General features: G+C 39.8%; 1 protein-coding gene across 5 annotated transcripts in view; it reads right to left on the minus strand.

Moving 5' to 3' along the window:
• SERPINE2 (serpin family E member 2) overlaps window positions 1-19,062 on the minus strand; it is a 76,602-nt gene extending 57,540 nt beyond the window's left edge. Inside the window, exon 1 of one of the 5 annotated variants that reach the window (XM_072617965.1) lies at window positions 18,663-19,062. The gene's annotated coding sequence lies outside the window, so the exon portion shown is untranslated. Of the gene's footprint in view, window positions 1-18,201; window positions 18,603-18,662 lie in introns of those variants that run through there. The other 4 variants (XM_072617964.1, XM_072617961.1, XM_072617962.1 and 1 more) reach the window with 4 other exon arrangements.
• Window positions 19,063-19,864: the final 802 nt, after the last annotated feature.

Raw genomic sequence — 19,864 nt, forward strand, 5'->3', positions numbered from 1 at the left:
AGGCCATTTGGGTTAAGGGACTTACCTAAGGTCACATAGCTAATAAGTGTCTGAGGCCAAATTTGAACTCAGGTCCTCCTGACTCCAGGGCTGGCTCTCTCCATTGTGCCACCTAGCTGCCTCACATTGCTCCTTTCTATGTACTCTACAACTTAGCAACATCAACTTTCTTGTTGCTCCTTGCCTGGCTCTCTGCCTCTTCTACCGCTGTCCCCTCGTGTCAGGATCATTTTCTCTTCTCACCTCTACCTCCTGGCTTCCTTGAAGACTTGGCTCCAATCCCACCTCCTGTCAGAGGCTTTCCCTGGTGTCCCTCACTGCTACTGCCTCCCAAGATGACCTCCCTTTTACGCTGGATGGCTTATACATACATGGTTGTTTGCACCCATTGTAAAGTAAGCTCCTTGTGGGCAGGGACCATGTTTTTGCCTTCCATCGTATCCCAGTATTTGGCACGCAATAAGTGCTTAATAAATGTTGTTATTGTTGACTGATGAAACTATTCAGAAGTTAGTTACTCTGAAATAGCCTCAATGGAGAGAGGGCAGGGCCTTGAGTCAGGAAGACTTAACTTTCTAAGTTCAAATCTGGCTTCAGACATTCATTAGTTACACAGTCCTTGGCAAGTCACTTAACCATTTGCCTCAGTGTCCTCATCTGTAAAATGGACTAGGAAATAAAATGGCAAATCTTTATCTTTGCCAAGAAAAATCCAAATGGAGTCACAAAGAGTCAGACATGAATGAAATAACTGAACACCACACACATTATCTCTCTGTACATGTACAATGGATATCTATCTATGTACACATCTCTGCACATGTATACACCACACACACACACACACACACACACACACACACACACACATACACACATCTTCCACAGTTCTCCAAGGCCAGGTCTCCTTCATTATACCAGGTTGCATTAATATACATATCTATATATAATATATGTAATGTATAAAAATTATTGTACAATATGTTATATATAGTAGCTATTATAACATAGTAACTATTATAAGTACCTATATATCTATAATTATATTTATATAATAACATAGTGTATAGTTATAATACTAGATCCAATTGGCTGCAAGGCTGTGTGACCCTGGGCAAGTCATTTATCTTCTATACTAATGAAATTCTGGTCTAGTCCCCCTCCCTGTGCAGCACAACCCCATGCTGGAATGTGGAACTTGGCACAGGTTGCCAATAATTATTATATAATAATTATAGAAACAATCCAATGCACAAAACAATTGTATATAACTATAATTATAATACATCTAATTGTATATAGCAATTACATAACATGTATACATTATATATTTACAAAATTGTTATTTGTAGAATTATTTATAATTAAATAACATGTATCAATATAGGACACATATGTGTATGTGTGTGTATGTATATATATGTATACATGTATATGAATGCAGCTTAGTATAATGGAATGAGATCTGTCCGTGGAGTACCATGGAAGGCATGTACTAGTGGGATGTACTACTCGGGCAATCTGTTCATCAGTTCCAGGCAACTCTTAGACAACAAGTTACAGAAGATTTGCTACTCTGTATTGTAGACGGAGTTTCTACACAGTAATTCAGGTGTGGACCTGTCCCCAGCCTCCTAAAGCAACATTTTCATATATATACAAAATTAAAAATATATATATAAATTTAGTAAGTTTTTTCCATAATGTGCTAAGTTTAGACTAAGATGAGTAACTGCTGACATATATGAAGTCCAAGAACCTGGGAGCTGGAAGGAGCTTAAAAGTCATCTAGGGCAGCAGTCTGTGAATTTAGGGGGTTTTTTTTTGTTTCTTAAATTTCAATAATGATTTCAGTATAATTGGCATATCATTTCCTCTGTAATCCTATGGGTTTTATTGTATGCATTTCATTTCAAAGCATTATACTGAGAAGAGGTCATAGGTTTCACCAACTGCCTAAGGGGTCCAAGGCACAGAAAAGGTTAAGAAGTCCTGATCTGGTCCAATCTCTTCATTTTATAGGTGAGAAAACGGAGGTCCACTGAGGGGGAAAATTGACTCCTACACATGCAGAAAACCAAAAACCACCCGAGGACCAAACAAAGACAGCAGTGTGGTATGGTATTAAGAGCATTTGCCTAAGATTCAGAAAACCTGGGTTTTTTTCATTTCAATCCTGCCATTTACTACCAGCCATTTGGCTTTGGACAAATCCCAACCTCTCTAAGCCTGTTTTCTTTTCAAGAGAATGTGGGTGAGGAATAGAGTGGCACTAAGTGATCTGTATGGTCCCTTATTGCTAACATTCCATGAATCAGGGCCAACTTTATTCTTACTATAGAAAGTCATTTACTTATCTGGAACATTTGATTGTTAAGCCTAGTGACAGAAGGTACTGAATCTCATTCCTTTCTCTATATCCCTTGGTCCCTAGCACAATGCTGTGGCCAGGACAGGACCCCAGTGAGTCTTTGTTGAATCAGATCCTTCAGCATTGGCATGTCAGAGTACCTAAGCTTGACTGGTTAGTAAATATGCCTAGTTTGCAATTCTTTATAACTGGCTTCAAAAACAGATGGACAAAAAAAAGACAGGGAGGAAGGTGCGCGCACATACATATACACACACACACACACACACACACATGCATGAGAGGGGGGGAGGGAGAGACAGAGAGAGAGACAGAGAGAGAGAGAGAAAGAGAGAGACAGAGAGAGAGAGAAGAGAGAGAGAGAGAGAGAGAGAGAGAGAGAGAGAGAGAGAGAGAGAGAGGAAGAGAGAGCGCTAATCACTGGCCAAGTAATCACTGTGGAGATAATTTCAGAGGAAGCATTGCAGAGAAGGGGTTGGAAACAAAAGGTACCTATATCTTCTAGCTCTCCTTTTGAGAGTGGTGTTGTTCAATCATTTCAGTTAGATCTGACTCTTCATTTTGAGATTTTCTTGGGAAAGATACTGGAGGGTTTTTGCCATTTTCTTCTCTAGCTCATTTTACAGATGAAGAAACTGAAGCAAATAGAGTTAAGTGACTTGCCCAGGGTTACACAGGTAGTAAGTAAGAAGATAAAAAATATCCACTTTGCAATTAAATGGCACCTTTGGGAAAAAAAGTAAATATCCAAATGCTTTTCTTCCTCCTGTGAACATTGTTATCTTTCTTTTGGGAACCTTAAACAAGCAAACAAACAAAACCCAAACTGTGGTGCACTTCGAATTTGGTTTGTCTCAAGTAAAAGCTCTCCTGGCTGAGGGGTACATCCACTATCCAGTGGTTGGATGTACCACTTCTTTTTGCTGACTCATCACTCTCCCAACCATTTGTTCTGAATCTAGCTGCCAAGATCTTTTAAAGTTCAAGTCCTAGAAGAGATCAAGCATTCTCTGCCAAGTTCAGTATCTTCTATCCATAGAAGACAGTCAGACTTAGCAGAGAATCACATGACTCAATTCATAATGTGACAAGTTGTCCTACAATGGAGAACATTGGATTTGGGATCAGAAGACTTGTGTGTGAATACCACTTCTGTGATCTCCTTGTACAGTGTCCTTGGCAAATCACCTAATTTCTCTGAACCTCAGTTTCTTTGCATATAGAATGGGGCTAATAGAGCCTGCTAGCACATGTAACATGTACATTGGAAAGTATCAAATAAATAAATTCAACACAAAGTCAGAGGGTTCCTTTCTTTTGGAAGAATCACCAGGATCGAAGTTTGTTTTTTAGGATAAAGAAAATTGCATATCCTGTCACTCTTTAAGAAATTTTTATAGGCTATCACCTTAAGTAACTCCCAATCCACTAATGTTTTGTACAAGGTAAGTTTTACGTGCTTTCTCACAAAAAATAAATTCTGTGTTCAAAAGCACTGAACAATTATAGCACTGACAAAATCTCAAATGTGAGATTTTTCCAGATGTTTGTGTACAGATTATTATTGTATCAATTTCGTTGAATCCCACAAACCTGTCCCCTCAAGGAAGTTCACAGTTTTTCAGAAGAGATTAGTCTAACCATTCACATCAAAAAGATCAAGTGGATGAAAAACAAATATTTCCTGAATAATGACATACAATTGGAGGACATTTATTTAGGATATCAATGTGTATATGTTATATGTATGTGTGTGTATATATCTATATCTATATCTTGGATGGGTGTTGCATATAGATAGAGTTAGATCCAAAACTGGATAGGAGATTGGGCTAGATCACCATTAGGAAACTAGACAGACCTTTCAACAATCCTGAGTTGCTCACTGCTTTATGGTTATTAATCATAGAACACTCTGATCACAGAAGAATAAAAATTTCAGGTAACCCAAAGGGCATGTAAAAGTACATATAGTAAATTTAAGAAGGCTATAACATATTATCAAAGATGATTTGGGAGAAGCATTATAAAAAATATCGTTAAGGATGTGCATGAGCCAAAGAAGAGTTAGGCCAGTCATTATTGAGAGTGAAAAGTAATGAAGAGTCCAAATGACACAGTGATGTCCTCTAAGCTGAGCCAGAAGAAGCTCTCCACAAAGTAATTTGAATGAAAGATACTGACACAAGGAAACAAATGTCACCAAATCCCACTGAGACTTAGTGGGATGAGACCTATAACTAGGATAGAATTCTAAAAGGAGATGTCTTATTCAGAAGGAATAGGACATGTGAAAGTTGGGGAATGGGCATGAATGTATAGAATATAACTATATTTTTAAATAGACTCATTGAAGAAATCTAGTAGAAGGAAGAAACATGAAAGAAAAAATTTAGATAAAGATCAGATGAGGTAGAAACAAACATTACAGAGTACTCAGACCACCTAGAAATGAAAAGGAAATAGATGGGAAATTTGGGGAAGGGATCATAGGCCTAGAAGGGAAGCACAATGGAGATATTTATAGATGCTGGAGTTCTCTCTCTGACCAAAGCAAGGCAGCTAACAATTTCCTGGCTTGTCTTTAAAATAATATAATTTGTCTCTCTCTCTCTCTCTCTCTCTCTCTCAAAAAAAAAAAAAAAAGTACGAATCAGTAAAGGGAACTTCCATTCTGAATTTGATTGTTACCAACAATGGAAGAAATGGTTACTGGGGTGGAAATAATGGAAATGTTAGGGGAGGAGGGAATGTCAAATTTATCTTAGCATATGATAAAGGAGAGGGGAATCAGATATGGGGAGCAGACTTTAAAGGACTCTTTCAGAGAAAGAAGAGGTAATTTCACATGGACTAAAAGGCTACTGATGGAAACTTCGAAAACTCTTAAGAATGAGACTGAGAACACAAAGTAAATGAATTGCAATGAGGAGGAAAAGCGGGAAATGTATAAAGAGACCAATGAAGATGCAGAGGGAAATCAACCAAGTTATATTTTTAAAAAAGATTGTGAACAAGATGGAAGAAGATAATGAATGTTAGGCATAATCCTATAATAGTGTTTGGAATGCTAAGGTTAAGAATGACCTGTAGCTATAAGAAATGTTAGGGAACACAACGGGATTTTTAACAAAACCTATATGGGGGGTGGGGGGGAGAGAAGGATAATTATGGAATTGATAGGGCTGTTGCCGGTCAAGGTAATCAAGGCAGATTACCCAGGATAACGAGTAAGGGAGAGAGGGCAGAGCTACTGAACTCTTATTTTGATTCCACTTTCTCTGCCAAGGAACATGTCTGAGGACTGGAAAGAAGAAATAAAAAATGACTAATAGAGATCTGATGTCCAAGAGATGTAGGGAAACTATAAGAGAACACCTGGCTGCCATTGATGAGTTCAAGTCACCAAGCCTAATATCCTTGAATTTTGAACTGGAAGATTTGATGAAACAGTAATCTTTGCAAAACCGTGAAGAATGGAAGAGAGATACGGATGAGCTGAAGAATTTACTGATAAAAAAAATCTATAAACCGTAAAGCTAGTGAGTATGATTTCAATTCTTGACAAAATTCTAAAACATTTTATTAAGGAGATGGCTAGAAAAGTGGTGTTCCCAAAGAGCTTCATCAAGAATAGACCAGTAATTAAGGGGTCCAGAAATACTGGACCCAGAGCATGCAAAGTACCCTAAATGTGTCAAGGGAGATCCCTCACCCACAGTTGACATAATTTGTTATTTGCACCCCGACCTGGATTCCCTGCATGTCTTTGGGAGGCAAGACAGGTACCAGCCAGTCTGTGTCAGGCTGGGAAAAAACACTCGTGCAACTGGGGTCCTTTGCAGATAAGTGGACCCTTCTATCTTCGTGGTCTACTCTATCCAGTTCCCAAGGAAAAAGAATGCAGCTTTTGCCATCACCTTTTTCCTCTCCTTGGAGAGAGGCTACTATACCTTTCCCCTCCCACACCACCCCCTTCCTATTTTCTCCTCCTTTTGTTGTACTGTCACAATTATGCAAACTTCTGTAAGGACTGTGAACTCTTTGGGTTCCACATACATGTTCATTTCTCTTGGAATAAACTTGGTTTTCCCATAAATCTTGTGACACTGTGATTGCCTGTCGAGACAGACTAACCTCATTTGTATTATAACAGACTATAATAGTAATTAGCTCTTTTAAGCTTAGGGGGCAATATAATGGCCCATAAGGTCCATTGGTTTCCTTCTCTTTTAGTTTAAGGAAATTTATTTTAGATGAAAAGGTCCAAATTCCTCTTAGGAAAAATTTCTAACAGTTAGGCAAAGTTTATCTATCTGACTGTCTGTTTACCTACCTATATTTTTATATAAATGTAACATTATCCCCTGGACCCATGCCAGAAACAAAAAATTCAGTTTGCTTCAAACATTTGGGTAATGAAATTGCAGATTATATTGTGTTTTGTGTTAGACACAGGAAAGAGAAAATGAGGAAAGAGATGGCCTTTTCTTGGGCTTCTCCTCAGCCTTGATCTTCTTTTTCATGCTAACTATAGAGCCAAGGTCATTCCTCTACAAGTCCTTTCTCTGCCACAGTTCAGTCCTACATCTGCTCCATGCTTGCTCCAACCACTGGAATCTAAAAGTTTAGAATTTCTTCTTCCCCAATTCTGAGCCATTTTTTCCCTTCTGTAAAAGTATTTTCATCATGACTCACACAATGAGTCTCTCATGCAATGGCTTTGATTGATTCAAGAAGGTGTACAGGCCCTGTTCACAATGAGATCTAATTTATTCAATTAAAAAAAAAAGACTCCATATCTAGTCAAGACACCAGAGATAGAATGGATAGTGTTGACCTTGCCTTTATGCTTTTTTTTTGACAGGTTACTAGGCTGGTACAGTTAATCAGGCAAATGCTATAGATACAGCTTGCCTAGATTTTTATTGAAGAATTTAACAAGGCTTCTCATGCTATTATGTAAAAGATGTAGGCCAAACAGCATCACAATCTATTATCATATTATGTAGACTATGAAACTGGGAGAAACCCCCCTCCCCAACCCAGAAAGTAATCATGTTCAACAACATCTCTGAGGATGATCTGTGGTGTTTTATGCTATTTTAGTTAAAGGTACAGATATGGTATGCTTGTCAAACTGGTAGGTAGCAAATCTGGAAAGGATAGGTACCAAACTAGAAAAGAGAGTCAGGATCCAAAAAATCTTGACATGGACAAGAGGTGTAGAACAAGATATACATTTTTCAGACAAGTCAATGTTTGGTTTGGTTTTGTGCAGAATCACTTGTTTTTATAAAAGAGGTCTTTTGGGGGGAAGAAGGCAGTAACGGAGAGTCATGAGAGAGTAATATTGATACCAAAACCAAAAGGATGAAAAGAAAGAAAAGAGTGTATATAAATAGAAGAGAGAAGGAAGTTCAGAAGGGAACACAGTGTTAGAACTCCCATGTTAAATCTGAAGTACAACAACAATAAAAAATCCTGACTACATATAATAGAGATTCATGGTTGCATATACAATTCTCTCTTTCTATTCTTTGAATAATAAAATGCTGATGTTTGCCAAACTCATAATAAAAAGGAACATTAAAAAAAATCTTGATAGGTCAAAACACTGGATTGAATCAGGTAAGATTGAAATTTAACAGGGATAAATGTAAAGTAATATATTTCACCACTATAAGATGGAATAAGTATGATTAGGAGCAGTTCACCTGAAAAGGACCTGGGGACTTTAGTGGACTGAAAACTCAAAATGAATCAGCTGAAACTAGCTGCAAATGAAACAGTAATATAATCACAAATCACATTAAAATTAAAAAAAGGAAGAGAGTTCAGGACTAGAGAAGTCTGAGTCCCTCTACATTCTAACCTGATTGAATCACTTCTGGAATACTAAGTGCTACATTTTAGAAAGAACAATTCATTATTGAGAGAATATCCAGAGCACAGTCACCAGAATGATGAAGGGTCTTGATACATAATGATCAGATGAAGCAACCAGAGATGGATAACTTGAAGAAGAAAAGACTGGGGGTGGGAAGGAGCAGGAAGAGCATGTAATATCTGTCTTTATGGGTTCCTCTTTTCAGTAAAAGGTCTTCAAGCAAAGAGTGGGTGATCACTCCTTGGCAATAGTGTAGACAGAATTCTTGTTGAGGCAGAAGTTAAATGAGGTAGAGTTCAAAGAAATTTCCAAGTCTGAGATTTTTGTGATTCCAGCAGCTTATCAAGTGAATCTTCTATGGAGCATTTATTGAAACACACGGCCAAGGACTGCACTGAATGAGAAGGACTGGAAGGATTGTCAAATGAACTAAGATAGGAAATAATGGCTGCAAAGAGATCGTGAATCCATAAGAGACAGAGAGAAAGCATGCCACTCTACAGGCTCATAAAACATTCTTTCACCTTTCCAAACGCCTTGTTCATTTCTGCATGTGTTATTCTGCATTATAAACACCCACCCCCAATTATAGCCCATGAAAACTCTGGATAGAAAGAGAAGTGACAGCTTTTTTCTATAGACGTGTAGAAAAGTGATCACCTGATATGAGTTTTGAAAAGAAAAAAGGTTTCCATGCTTGGCATATCCTCCAAGCAAAAAATCCCACAAGTTGGCACAAGTATGAACAGTATCAATTTATGCTGAAACAAAAGTGTTTTCTTAAATCAATAATTAAAGACATTAACATTTAAAAATTGCTACTTTTTCAATTAACTGACATTCTGAGGAAGATAAACAATTTTAAAAATTTTAAATGATTAATTAGTAACAAATTACTGACCAGTCTAAGTTTGTAAATACAGAGACAACCAGATGGCATAGTAGGCAAGAGCACTGTACTTGAGGAGTTGGATATTTGCTATTTCTTTGACTCTGGACAAGTCACTTACATTTTTTAGCCTCAGTTTCCTCATCTGTAAAATGAAGACTATTATTAATTATAATAATAATTTTATATATATTATATGATAATGATAACAATATTATTAATAATTATTACAATATAATATATTATAATAATCTACTATTATTATTATTATACTGATATAGGGTTGTTGTGAAAATCATTTGAGATAACATATGCATAGCACTTTACAAACCTTAAACCACTATATGCTAGGTAGCACTAAATATAGTTATATTTTTTGATAGTATTAGTATTAATATTTTAAAGAAAAAAAGTGGTAAGAATATCAAATATTCTAGATAAAAAAAACTGGAAATGGGATTCATTCAAGAGTTGCTTGAACTCCAGGATAACACTATGGAGTGTTTAGACTTCCTGTTTTACCTGTCATTTGAATTACATGATATTGGCGAGACTTGTGTATTCAAAGAAGGCCCCAAAAGACATCTGAACACTATGTACAGGTGATGGTGACTTTTACTTTGGCTCAGTAGAAAAAATCACTGAACATCTAAGCAAACATAATCTGGTAGGAGAAAAACAAAGTTTCTTTCATATGAAGTCTGACTTTCCTAATGTTTTAGAGTTCTTTGACAAGGTAAATAAGCATGTGGATTAAGAAGAATGTGGATTTAATGTACTGACTTTCAGAAAGTACTTTATAAAGTTCCTCATTAAAGGTTATTCTACAAAACTGAGTTACCATGGGATTAGAGGTAATATTTAGTCATGGATAAGCAGTTGGGTTGGAGACAAAGGGAAAAATGCCTGTCTGTGAATGAGGAAATATTCAAAGGAAAGAAATTCACCAGAGATTAGTCTCAGGATGATTTCTATAAATAAGGACTGGTTGAAGGAACTGGGGGTATATAGCTCAGAGGAGAGAAAGCTTGGAGGTAGAGGGAAAATACATAGTAGCTTTAATAAATTTTTTAAAAATTTAATTAATTTATTTGTTTTCAGTTTTCAATAACCACTTCCATGAAGTCTTAAATTTTCTCCCCCTCTCTCTCTTCTCTCTCCCTGAGATGGCATGTAATCTTATATGGGTTCTACACCTACATTCTTATTAATAAATTTTTCTTAAAGGATGTTCATGTAGAAGAAAAAGCGAACACTGTGTAGCTCCAGTGGACAACATTAGGACTAAAAATAATAATGTTAGTAGCTGGCAGTTATATAGCTTTTTAAAGTTTTGCAAAACACTTTGTAAATAATATCTCCCTTTATTTTTGCAAAAATCATGTGAGGAGGTAGGTGCTACTCTTATACCTATCTTATAGATTAAAAAAAAAACAAAACTGAGGCAGACTGAGGTAAAGTGACTTATAGAGGGTCACACAGCTAGTAAGTGTCTAAGCTTGGATTTCAACTCAGTTGTTCTTCCTGCCATCAATGTCCAGATTTCAATGCTCTACTTATACTGTGTCAACTAGCTGTTTCAGTGAACAAAAGTTGCAGAGGCAGATTTTAGCTAAATATAAAAAGTAAGTACTTCTTAACAATTGGAGTTGTTTAAAAGATAGGGCGGGCTGCTTCAGAGAGAGTTTCCTAATCACTAATTGTTCAAGAAAGTTTTCAAAGTGAGAACTCTGGAAAGATCTTAGCTTCAAAAGGCCAATGTCTCCCACTGCATCCTGGGCCATCTCCAGTTGTTCTGGTCTGTATCTTGCCATTGGATCCAGATGGCTCTGGAGGAGAAATTGAGGCTGGAAACTTTGCACCGCCCTTCCTTGCTCTTATCCAATTAAATTGTAAATCATGACATCATCTTCCTGATGTCATAGTCCTCTCCAAGAAGGAAGGCCAAACCACAACCACACACACACGCACACGCACACACACGCACACGCACACACACACACACACACACACACACACAAGATTGTTAATCAATCAATATCTATCACATACCTACTTTGTGCTAGGCATCTTAAAAGGTGTTGGGGATAGAAAAGGCAAAAGTAATATAGATTTTGCCCTCAAGGAGCTTATAGTCTCTCAGGAGAAGATAATATATACATATAGAGGTAAATGCAAGATTTTGCTGGGAAGGACACCAGCATGTGGTAGAAGGTAGAGAAGAAATCAAGAAAGACTTCATGGAAAAAGTGATGTATTCTTGGAGGAAAGGTGAAGTCTTGAAGGAAAGTAGAGGTGGTGGTGATGAGCAAAGCCATTCCAGGGATAGGCATAACCAGTCTAAAAGCATGGAGATGGGAAATGGAATTCCTAGGAAATTGTAGAAAGAATGTAATGCATCAGATGGAGGCTAGACCAAATGACCCCTGAGATCCATACCAATTCTAAAGATCTATGATTTGAAAATACTTGGAAGATAGAGAGTATGGAACGATCTTTGGACTAAGAACTAGCTCCAAGGGACCTGGAAGCAGGAATCCTTAACTTTTGTGTACTGTCACAGACCCCTTTGGCAGGCTGGATCCTTTGAATTCATGGATCCTTTCTCAGAAAGAATATTTTTAAATACATGAACAATATACATAGAATCATGAAGGAAACCAATTATATGGAAATACAGTTGTCAAAACATTGAAAAAAATCCACAGACCCAAAGTTGAGAACCCCTGACTTAGAAGCTGTTTAGTCCAATTCCTCTCCTTTATAAATGAGAAAACTGAGGTTCAGAGAGGTAAAGAGACTTACTCAGAGACATACAGGTAGGAAGGAGAAGAGCTGGGTCGTGAAATGTCAAACTGTGTGAACAAACTGATCTCACAAGACAAAACTGGCTAAAATAGGGTGGATGAAGGTAGACAGAGAAATGTATTTCAGGAAAATTATCTAAGCCATTTCCACAAAAATTCCATCCTGATACCAAATTCGTACACGGAAGTGACTCTGGGTTCTCAAACACTATGTTAACAAAGTACAAGTTCCCAGAGTTGCAACTAAGTTGAAACAGTTGACTGTATCTGCTGCACAAGGACCATGTTCAATAAGAATGAAGAAGCAGGTTGGCTATGGGGACTCCCCATAAGAATGGCAGAATTGGAAAGATTCTTGGACACAACTGGAGGAAGCATGTTACACTAGAAAAAGCCCTGGATATGGAGACAAGCAACCTGTGTTCAAATCTTCCCTACCTATGAGACCCTAAGCAAGTATGAATTTCTCTGGGCATCAGTTTCCTCATTTGTAAAATGAGAAGGTTGGATTAGATCTTCTAAGGGCTTTTCTATGAAATTTATGATTTTATAACTCTACAAGTATATGATAAAGAATTCTGACTACACACTCATAAAATAAAAATGGTTTTAAAAAGTTATTAAATATGTATTAGGAAAGAGACCCAGAAGTCACAAAATTTTAGAGCAGGAGAAAACCTCAGAATAGAGGTTCTTAATTTTTTTGCATGTGACTAACTCCTTTTGGCAGTTAGGTGAAATCTATAGATTCCTTCTCAGAATAATATTTTTAAAAAATTATAATGGAAAGGTAAATTTCAGTTATAGACTGGTAGAAATAAAGATGTAAATTTTTTTCCCATTTGAGTTCAAGGATTCTTCAGTGACCCATAGAACCCAGGTTAAGAACCCTCAATTTAGATGAAGAAATGGTGTCAGTTTTCTAAGCTGTAGTGTCTAGAATTGAACACAGCACACTTAGATTTGGATCTTGCCCAAAGTCAGTCAATTTTATGGCAAACTCAGAATTAGAAGTGCTGACCTTAGACTCTGGGTGAGGGGAGATTATTTTTGAATGATTTAGGGGATGAGACCAACAGAATGCTGGTCAACTTCAAGAATGAAACAGAAAGTTATCTCTTACCCTTATAGGCATTTCAACATTTCAAGGATCTGTGATTTCATCAGTGTGGGTTAGAAGGATTCAAGAATTGTCCTAAAGCCAACCTGACAAGGAATCTCTCTGCCTTAGCTATCCTCAGCCTCCTGGACAACAGGCTTACTGTCCATTCCTGGAAAAGGCCTCAATCTTTCCAGCTTGGTAGGACCTTTCAGATCTTGGACTCTGCAGTGAGTCTTCAAGAATCCAGGTCACCTTCATGTCACAATGATGTGTGGAAGGAGGACTTCAGGGGTTGTACAAATATGGATACCTGCCCAAAAAGGCATGCAAAATGCAGCATATTATTCTGAACCATGATCCTGAGAATGACACAGACTTCATGAAGCCTGAGAAGATTCATTAAAATGATCAAAGGAAGGAAAGAGCTTTTAAAGGCTAAAGTTAGGCATCATCAGTGGCAAAGGCTGAAGGGGGGATATGATCAAAGGCTATAAAATTATGCTATGTATTAAGAGGATGTGGGATTCTGTTCAGAACAAAGAGCATCCCTTGAAGTTTGAAAGAGAGTCATAGAAGGAAGTATTATTTTATAATAGAGCCAGCAAATTGATGAAATTATTACCATCCTCCAAAGGTAATAAAAGGTCAAAATAGATTAGTCATGGAGCCATCAGACATTAGGCCTTCAAGGGACCTTTGACCATCTCATGACCTAAATTTTTCATGTTAAAGATGTGGAAACTGAGGCCCAGGGAAGTGAGATAACACATCCAAGTTAGCACAGCATATCATTAAGTTAGTTAGCTTATAATGACAGAGCCAGGATTAGAACACAGATCACCTGATGCCAAGTCCAAAAGAAGTTCTTAGATGATAGGTGAGCATCAAAGGGGCACCTAGGAAGACATCCCTGATCTCAGCCATTATGCCTACTCCCAAACCACATCTTAGAGACAGACTCTCTGACCTAGTATGACATTACATTCTTAAGACCTAAAACAACTCACAGTTAGAGAACGTTTTGAGATTTACAATTTAAACTTTATTGATGCTTCTCTTTTGTAATATCACTGTCACTACTCATTTCCCATAATAGAACTCTCCCTCATAACAAATACTTATAGTCATGCAAAATGAAGTGATGCACTGACTGTGTCTGCAAACATTAGCCTTATTCCATGACTCTAGGCCATCACTTGATATGAGGGATGAGGTAAGCTGCCCCATCAGGCACAAAATGCATTCTCTACAACAACCCCACTAAGCATGATAAAGTGGAAAGAACCCTGGATATGGGGTCAGAGGATCTGGATTCCAATCCTTGCCCTGCCATTTACTAACACTAGACTAGTCACTTTAAACTCTCTCTCTCGGTCTCAATTTCATTATCTGTAAAAAAAGATGATTGTACTGGATAATCGTTTAAAAGTTCCTTTTCACTCTGAAACTCACGATCCTCAAGATAATGTCTTTTATAAGAATTATCTTTATTTTACAGATGAGCAAATTAAAAGCTAGAGAAATTAAGCAATTTGTCTAGGGTCATACAGTTAATAGGCATCCAAGCACTAGTCTTGCAGTACTGCCTCTAAGGTAATTTTCTCAGTCCCTTGTTAAATCATGGAATTTTCCAAACTTGAGAGAGGCGCAGGGGTAATCTAACTCCATGCTGAAAGTAGGCATGCCCTAGACCAGAGGTGTCAAACTCAGGGCTATAAAACTCCTCCAGATGAAAACACAATAGGGAAATGCTTAACAAAATAAAATATAACCCAACATAAATAATGTTAATTTGTGGTTTTCTAAGTCAGTATGTGGCCAGCAGGGATCCAATTTCTATTTGAGTCTGACACCACTGGACACTACTGTGGTCTAGACAACACTCAAAGAAATGGGCATATTCAGTTCCTTACTGAACACCTACAATTCTCACTAACTCCAGAACTGGAAAATTGTGGGGGTGGGGGAGGAGAGCAGGGCAAGTGGTATATTGTCAGATCCGAAAGTCTGAAATTCTATTCAATAGACACTCTGTTTTCTCCCCACTCATCCCCTTGAGAGTCATCAATCTGTAGAATAACTTTGAATGAAGGAGTCTCAAAAACCACTTGGTTATAGCCATCCATGTAAAATCTTACATTTGGGTTGAAAACAATCAGTTTAACAAGTATCAAATGGGAATGGCATGTTTAGATGGCAATTGATCTGAAAAATACACAGGGGCTTTGGTAGACCACAAGTTCAATATGAATCATTAGTGTGATATGGCAATTCAAAAAGCCAACATGACCTTAAACTACATAGAGAACCAGAGATGCCAGGAATAAGAGAATGCATGATATCAGGAGTATTGTCCTCAATTCTGCAGCCAAAGTTTTGGAAAGATAATGAATTGCTAAACTATAGGCCATAGAAAAAAAGCCAACAAGAACACCGAAGGGTCCTGAGCCTATGCTATATGAGAATCAGCTGAATGAACTGAGAGCTTCTGGTTTGGGGAAGAGAAGACTAGGGGAGCAGGGGAGACAATCGCGTTAAGTACTCAAAAGACTAGCACTGTGGAACAAGGATTGTTCTGGGTCTTCAGTCTTGTCTTGGCAAAGATATTGGAGTGGTTTGCCATTTCCTTCTCCAGCTCATTTTACAGATGAGGAAACTGACGCAAACAGGGTTAAGTCACTTGCCCAGAGTCAGATAGATGAAGCCAGATTTGAACTCAGGAAGATGAGTTTCCTAACAACTCTTGATCTGGAGCTCTACTCACTACACCACTAACCTGACCAGAAGAATTAGAAGGTAAAATCATGGATGGCAAGTATCAGTTGCAAAGAAGAAAAAACTTTGTAACTATTAAAAGTAACCAAAAGGAAAAACTGAATTGGGGGTAATGAATTCCCCTTCAGAGAGGGTCTCCAAGCAAAGGCTGGAGGTGCTACTCATCACGTATGTTGCAGATGGGATCCTTTTTCCAATGCGTAGGTTGAGCTTGATTGCTACTGAAGTCTTCCAACTGTGAACTTCTGGGACAACAAAATCAAGGACATCTCTAGACTCTTCAGACATCACCACTCTCCCACATTTACAAAGTCTACACTTTAACAATCACGAGGGTTTTTTTTGTTACTATGTTGCCAACAACACCTTAGACTACCCTATTTGGTACAACATCTTAAAGGAGGTTAGCTATAGAAATATCAATTATTAATAATTTTTTTAAAACTTAAAATGAAAGAAGGCAGAATCAAGTGATGAGCCTCCAGATAATCTTGTCCAACCTCCTCATTTTACACATTAGGGAACTGAGGCCCAGAGAGGTGAGGAGACCTGCCCCAAGTCACACAGCTGAGCCAGAGGCTACAACTCAGCTCTGCCTCCAAAGCCACCCCACTACTGTGCTGTGTGACTCTTAGCTTTTCCAGTGTTTTGTGTTCAACTTATGACAGACAAAAAAAATTTTTTTAAGTGTGTAATTTTCATTTTTATTCTATCAAAGCAAAAGAAGTAAATACTATTTTGGAGACTGAAAGAGCAAGTCACATCTTTTTACTTGACGCTAAAGGTAACATTCTTTTGAGGTCCAATTACACCATTAACTACCCACAGAAAGGGACAACAGAAGTAACCCTGACCCTTTTTCTCTAAAGAAAGCCTGGTGATTATCTTTCTTTGCCAAAGGCACAACATGTTTGTGATACAGTAGTACTTGAGAGTCAGACGATATGAGACAGAATCTCTGCTTATCCACCTTTCTCAGAAGGCCTTTCCAGGTGTCCGTCCTGTCTCTGTCCCTGTCCCTGTCCCAGTCCCTCCCCCCCAATGCTCCTTCTTTCCCATCTGAAGTTGTTTTGTGTCTGCTTTCTAAATGTCTAGAATATTTTTACTCCACCCCTTCTCCCGCCAGGAAAAGGAAAAAATGTGTTTCTTTCAATACAGATAAATTACATACAACCAGAACATTTCACAAGCACCTTCCAAGATAAACATTTCCATGATAAACATATTTAGCAATTCACCCCACAATTCCTATTTTTTAAAATTACGATGAAAACAGCTCACTCAGACTTGCCAAAGGTACTTACATACATCGATTATAGACAATAGGGTGACAAGAAAGACTTTTTATTTTCCTTTATCAGTCTTCTATACCAAGCCTCTCTGAATGGCTAAGCATAACCTTCGAGGGAAAAGTAACCCAACAAGCTGACAGATTTCAGTTTCCCCACACTCTGCCCAAGTAAGGGGTACGGAGTACAGCAAGCAGTCAACTCATCTGCCAGGTTATGGAGCCAGAGCCCAGTGTTGCCTTTAACAAGTAACTCTCATGCAAGGTTTTGGCACCAAGATGCATCATTAGGCCGACTGGCGTTTCCTGTGGGTGCCCTTCTTGCCTCTACACTGGCCAGTAATGATGTCAAGTTTCAGAAGTTGGAAGGGGAGAGAAATGTCATCCCCCCTCCAACTCTTTCAGGGACGTGTGTCTTTCTCCAGATACATGCCCTTTTACCCTTCTTTCCATATCCTCTCCCCTTGTCGGATTATATATAGGAGAGCGATCAGAAACCCAAGGAAGAAGGTAGTGGCTTGAACTGCCTTCCCTCCCTCATCCTACAGATCCTACAGCTGCGAGTCACACCTGGATGCCACAACTGGCACTGCCTCTCTCTCCCTTTCTCCCCTTCTCTCCTCCCTGGGTTATGTTTGCGGTTGCTACAGAGAGGGAGGAGGGAGAAGCCAGGATACCCCCAACCAGAGGCAGAGGTTTCCAAAAAGCAGCAGAAAGTTCCACCAACGCCTCAGCCTTGTCGGCGCTGGCCAAAAAGGGCAAAGGAAAGGATTTCCCCCACCCACCAAAGCACGCACACAAGGGTCTAGGAGAGTTGTTCTGCCCTCCGGATAACGCTTAAGGATCTTTAGGATCGCGGGTGGAAAAGCAGAAGCCCTCGGGGAGCACGGAGCCCCGGCTAGCCTCTCCCGGGCTCCGGGGGCGTCCTCGCCTTGCCCGCGCCCCCGAGGAGGGGAGCCGGACGCAGCGGGGCGCCGTTCCCCGGGGGAGCGCGGCGAGTCCCAGTCCCGTCCCGAGCCTAGCCGAGGTACGCAGCCCTCTCCCGTCCCTTCCTTCCCGGGCTCGGAGCCCCCACTCACCGCCTCTCACTCCCGATCGCCAGGTATGCCACCCGTGGAGCAGCGGCAGAGGCAGCGGCAGCGGCGGGCGCTGGGTCCTGCGAGGGCGGGGAGAAGACGGAAGGAGAGAAAAAAAGCAGGAGGAGGAGGAAAGAAAGGGGAAGGAGGAGAAGGGGAAAGGAGGCGGACGCGGGGAAGGCACTAGAGCCACAAAGCTCCCTTTATAGTCCCGGACCGCGGCTCCCAGAGCTGCTCCTCGCAGCCCGGGCTTTATCAAGCAGATGGAGCGGGCGGCGCAGAGCAGACCGTGAGCCCGGGCAGCCCCCCGCCCCCTTCCTTCCTGCCTTCTTCCCCCTCCGCGTCCCTCTCGGACCGCGGCCCCTCCTCCCAGTCGGCCTCCTCCTCCTTCCCCACTTACCCACGAGCTGCCCCCCTCCTCGCCCTTCCTCCCCCGCCAAGATTTCCTTGGGGTTGGCACCTACCTCTGAGGTGCGAGCCCAGGGCTAGGACAGATCCCAGAGCACGTGGAGTGGGCTGAATAGGGTTCAGTTCCAACAGAAAATGAGAGGGTGGGGAGCGAGGGGACAAGAGGGGTCAGTTCCAGGTTTGTCCCTTTGGGACAGCTATGTCCCAGCTGGAGGAGGGGGAAGTATTTCTTGCCTTTCCTTTCCAAACTTGAAGGCTGGCATACATAGCCTGTGCCCGAGAGGCTATACTGACTCTAGTAGCCGAGGACCTACCAGCCTACTTGGCCCTGGTTATGAAAACCAAGGTCAGGAGGTATTGGACAAAATTCAGAGCCCAACTCTGACTCTGTAACTGTTCACACTGGATCCACCAGGATTTCCTCTGCCCCCAAAGGACCAGAGTTGCTTGTCTCCCTGAGAAAATCCACAGTATTCTAGATGGGGGTGGGGTATAGAGGACAAGCACAAGTAGATCCCCTAGATAATCTGCTTGAGGAAGGAATGGGTCCTGGGAATCAGTAACAAAGTTCTGTCCCAATCCCCACCAGAGTAACCAGGACCTTAACATGCTTACCTTTAATTCTTAAGATAGAAAGGAGTCTCTTTGGACATTCTTTGAGACTGCAATAGAAATCTCATCATATCCATAACTCTACTATTTTCAGAATCAAGCTAAAAGCTTTCCCTCTAAAGAATATGGATTAAATGTGAATCCACTGAGTAATAATTAGAAAATCTTGGGTATTGTCTCCTTTTCAGGCACACAGTGATCAGAGCACTGTGATAGCCTCTGGGTTGGGGGCTCTGGGGGACTACCAAGTAGTCTGAGGCATACTCCTAACTCTTAAGGAAATAACCTGAGTAACAAATGATGAATGATTTTTCAAGTCACATGTGAAATGTCAGTCTCAAGGTTTTATAGTCACACACATGCACATACACATGCATATGCATGTGCATACACATATGCTTGCATGCTCTCATACGTACATATTTGTCCAGGCCTCTGATTTTGTGTGGATAGCATGCTTCAGGTGAGGAAGTTACCTTTACCTGTGCAACTCTCTGTCTTAGAGAAAAATTAGGATTTCTGAGATGTGAAGTGACTAAGGTCACAAGGTTAGTGTGTAAGAAACATACTGGGCTTGAATCCAGGTTGTATAGATTCCAAGGCCTGCCCTCTCTGCCACATCTTGCATACATCTAAAAATAGGTAG

Source organism: Notamacropus eugenii, chromosome 6 (genome assembly GCF_028372415.1).
Source record: "Notamacropus eugenii isolate mMacEug1 chromosome 6, mMacEug1.pri_v2, whole genome shotgun sequence".
Taxonomy (NCBI): Eukaryota; Metazoa; Chordata; class Mammalia; order Diprotodontia; family Macropodidae; genus Notamacropus; species Notamacropus eugenii.